Source organism: Elaeis guineensis, chromosome 2 (assembly GCF_000442705.2).
Source record: "Elaeis guineensis isolate ETL-2024a chromosome 2, EG11, whole genome shotgun sequence".
Classification (NCBI taxonomy): domain Eukaryota; kingdom Viridiplantae; phylum Streptophyta; class Magnoliopsida; order Arecales; family Arecaceae; genus Elaeis; species Elaeis guineensis.
The window spans coordinates 10,262,893-10,266,640 of record NC_025994.2 but is presented as its reverse complement, the minus strand read 5'-3'; positions in this window follow the sequence as shown (position 1 = coordinate 10,266,640).

The window sequence follows — 3,748 nt, the reverse complement described above, 5'->3', positions numbered from 1 at the left end:
CGCTGTCCTACAAAAATGAGCTAAAAGCTGCTGGGTTTTGAAAGCAACCCACCATCCACCCACCAGTCCCCCCCTCCGTACAAGCCGACTTGTTAGTGTCGATCGGCTATATATATATATATATATATATAGTGTTGCCCGTGCACACCACACGTGCAAATGTATGACCGGTTGATGACCTGCACTCAAGGTTGAGAGTCTTCTCTGAGAAGCGCTGTCAATGTAGAGACACAAAAAAGAGAGGGAGATGTGAAACAGTGGTTGGATGGATCATGTTAACAAGGTAATGCTTGACTAGGTGGAAAGTGTTTGTTTGAAGTCTCGGGGACCAGGCAAGGTGACTTTCCTTTATTACGGCGAACAGCACTGATAAAAATGAGGCTATGTTTGGGTGGGATTTGAGAGGAGTTAGATTTCAGAATAGAAATGGAAATGGGTGTTCCCATCCCATTTTGACTGTTTTATTGAAGAGTTTTATTCTTTTTTTTGATTCTAATAAAATGAAAATATCCGAATCTTTCAACATCTAATCTTGACTCTCCTTTAATATTCAAATCGTATTGTGATTCTGATCACGAACCAAATATATTAGAGAATATAATTATTTCAATTTTCATTTCCATACATTCTGATTTCAATTTCAATTCTAATTGTTGTAGGGTTATCCCACCTCAGCTCATCAGAAAGTCGATCTGAATTGGAGACTGAGCTCATCATAAATCCGACCTTACCAGAAGACCGAGGTCATTAGAAAGCCGACCTGAGTTGAAGGCTGAACTTATTATAAATCCAATCACATCAGAAGGCCGAGGTCATCAGAAAGTCGATCTAAATTGGAAGCTGAGTTCATCATAAATCTGACCTCACCAGAAGGCTGAGGTTATCAGAAAGCCAATCTAAACTAGAGGCTGAGCTCATCTAGAGGCCGACCTCATCATCAGAAGGCTGAATGCCGATCTGACTCATCTCAGCTCATCTGAACACCGATCTAAGCTAATCTGAATTGACTTTTAATGGAGTATTATGATCAACTCATATAAATATCAATTTGAATCATCTCAGCTCATATAAATACCGATCTGAAATAAAGTATTCCATATATCTGAGACGTCTATAGTCTCATATGACACTTGATCTCACTTCGATCTTTTATTGAGGTTAACTATTATATTAACGACCATAGTCATCCTGTGAAAACTGGCTACAATTTCACATACAACTGGCCATGATCTCACATACAGCCATATCACAACTCATCTCCAGCTGGCATATACAACTAAGTATGATCTCATTTTCAGCTAATACATATAGCTATACTTTAGCTCACTTACAGTTAGCCTCTAACGTCCTAACAAACTCATCTAACAGTCTAACAAACTCTCCAATGGTCTCATCAACCTCTCTATAAATAGAGGGTCAGAAAATCCTCCAAGTAAGGGCCAAGGGCCAAGTCCCAAGCTTAAACTAGAGCTCATACTAGAGTGAGACTCTGCTGGTGGAAATTCTGTTAGTTCTCAAACGAGGACTCTAGTTTTCATCCAGTCCAAACTCTCTAATTCCATATCAATCCTCCCACTCTCTATTCTACTTTTTCCATCTTCTGTTCTCAAGACTCAAATTACTTAAGCATCGGAGGATCAAAAATTAGAGGATCTCCATCGATTTTTGATTTATTTTATAGATTTTTTCTGAAGAAGATTCGAATCGAATTGCTACAGCCACTCAAGCATGGCTTCATTCGATCTTTCTGTATGAGATTTTAAGCCTCGCAGCAACAGATTGGTGCTAAAGGAAGGACATTTTATCCAAAAATTTTATAAAAAAATGATGAATCAAAGAGTACAAAATAACTCTATGCCTTCAATGTCTCCCCCTAGAGATGTGCCGGAAGCAGTTTCACCTCCATTTTAACAGAGATTGGGGGGTAGATGAAAGTTTTCTTCGGAAAGACAGCATATTAACAATAAGTCTTTAGTAACTTTTTTTTTAATATCTCAATTCTTATCCACAGGAGATCAAATCTCTCTGTGTAGTCTCATCAGGTTACATCACTTTATCATACCACTCTTAGAGTCTTAAGCTGTCAACTTATGGTATTAACGGGGATGACCCCCACATACTGTGAGGTAACAATACTCATCAATTCAGAGAACCAAAGAGTTAGGCTTGATGCTCGAAAATATGATGAGGGGCAAAAATATCCTTTCCAACATCTTCTTTTTTGAAGGCTCTCAAATAAAACTTATAACTTCTATGGTAATAAACTCGTAAACCCCATCTACTATTTTATTCTTTTTTTGCAAGACAATAGATTTTTGAGCATATGAACCGAAGAAAAAATCAAACAAGGATAAGAAAGTTTGTCCAAATGAGATATCTGTTTGAAAAAACTTAAATATCGAAGAAGAAGATCGTGACATCTGAAAAAAAAAAGAAGAAAAAAAATTCTTACACATCTGGCCTTGGACATGGCTGAAGTCACCTATGAGCGGTCTTTCGTGGCTTGGCTCTCCTGCACCAAATAGGTACAATGATTCCCATCACATCATCCTGCAGGTAGCGTAACCAAAAAAAAAAAAAGAAAAGAAGAAGAAGAGGAGAAAATCCTCATGCATGTGGCCTTGGACATGGTCGAAGTCACCTTACAGGTGACATAACAAGACAAGACAAGAAGAAGTAGTAGAAGAAGAAAGAAAAGAAAAGAAAAGAAAAGATGAAAGGGAAAAAGGGGGGAGAGCAAAGTCGGCTCCCCCTCCGCCCAAGGTCACCCGCGGGCCACCCACACCCTCTTGGAGCCATGCATCATCGACCCGATCGGATCAGTGGCCTCCCACTACCGGCACATTGGATCGGTGCCTCGTGTTCCTCCTAAGGTCGGGCATCGACAAATCGGCCTTCATCAATGTCTTCGATGCTTCCATACGTCTCCCGGAGCCAAGATTGATGATTCAGCCGAATCCAAAGTCTCTAGCGCTCCAGTGAACATCCTGACACCAGACTCTATCAGATTGGTAGTCCCGATGGTCTTTGGCTCCCCCCTCGCATCCGTGTGCATCTTTGGCATCAAACCCCTCTAGGATCCAAAGCCTCTAGGTGTCTGGCCACATCAGGTCGGCGGCTTCCCGACCTCAAAACTCCTCGGACCGATCATCACCGAATCTGTTGTATGCCCATGTGCCTCCTGGTGCCAAACACTTCAGGTTGGTAGTCTACTGACATCAAAAATGCTGCACCCCCATATGCTTTCTGATGACAAACCTCATCGGGTTGGTAATTTTCTGGCATCAAAAATCATCCGATGCTTCCGTGTGCCTCTCGGGAACAAGACCGATAGGTCAATCCTCATCAAGGCTCTCCCAACATCAAATTGAGTCTGATCTGCACTCCCATGCCCACCCGACGTTAGACCGCACTAGATTGAAAGTCTCTGGCGCTTCCGCGCGCTCCTAGTGCTAAATCCGATCGAATTTGTAGCCTCTCGATGCTAGCACGGCCGATCGCTGGCTTCTTGACACCACCATGACCTGATCAATGGTTCCCAACGTCAATCCTGCTGGATCAAAACCTCTCAGGCTTCCGCTCGCCTCCCGACATCAAATCTCCTGAACCGAGCCATCTCTGAAGCCACTAGAATAGATTTCCCATTGGCATCGTACAACTAGTCTTAGTGAACTGTGGGTTGTGAGAGACCTCGGACCGCACTGAGGAGACCTGTGGGTCTCCAAAGCCCACATAGTCCCTCCTCCTG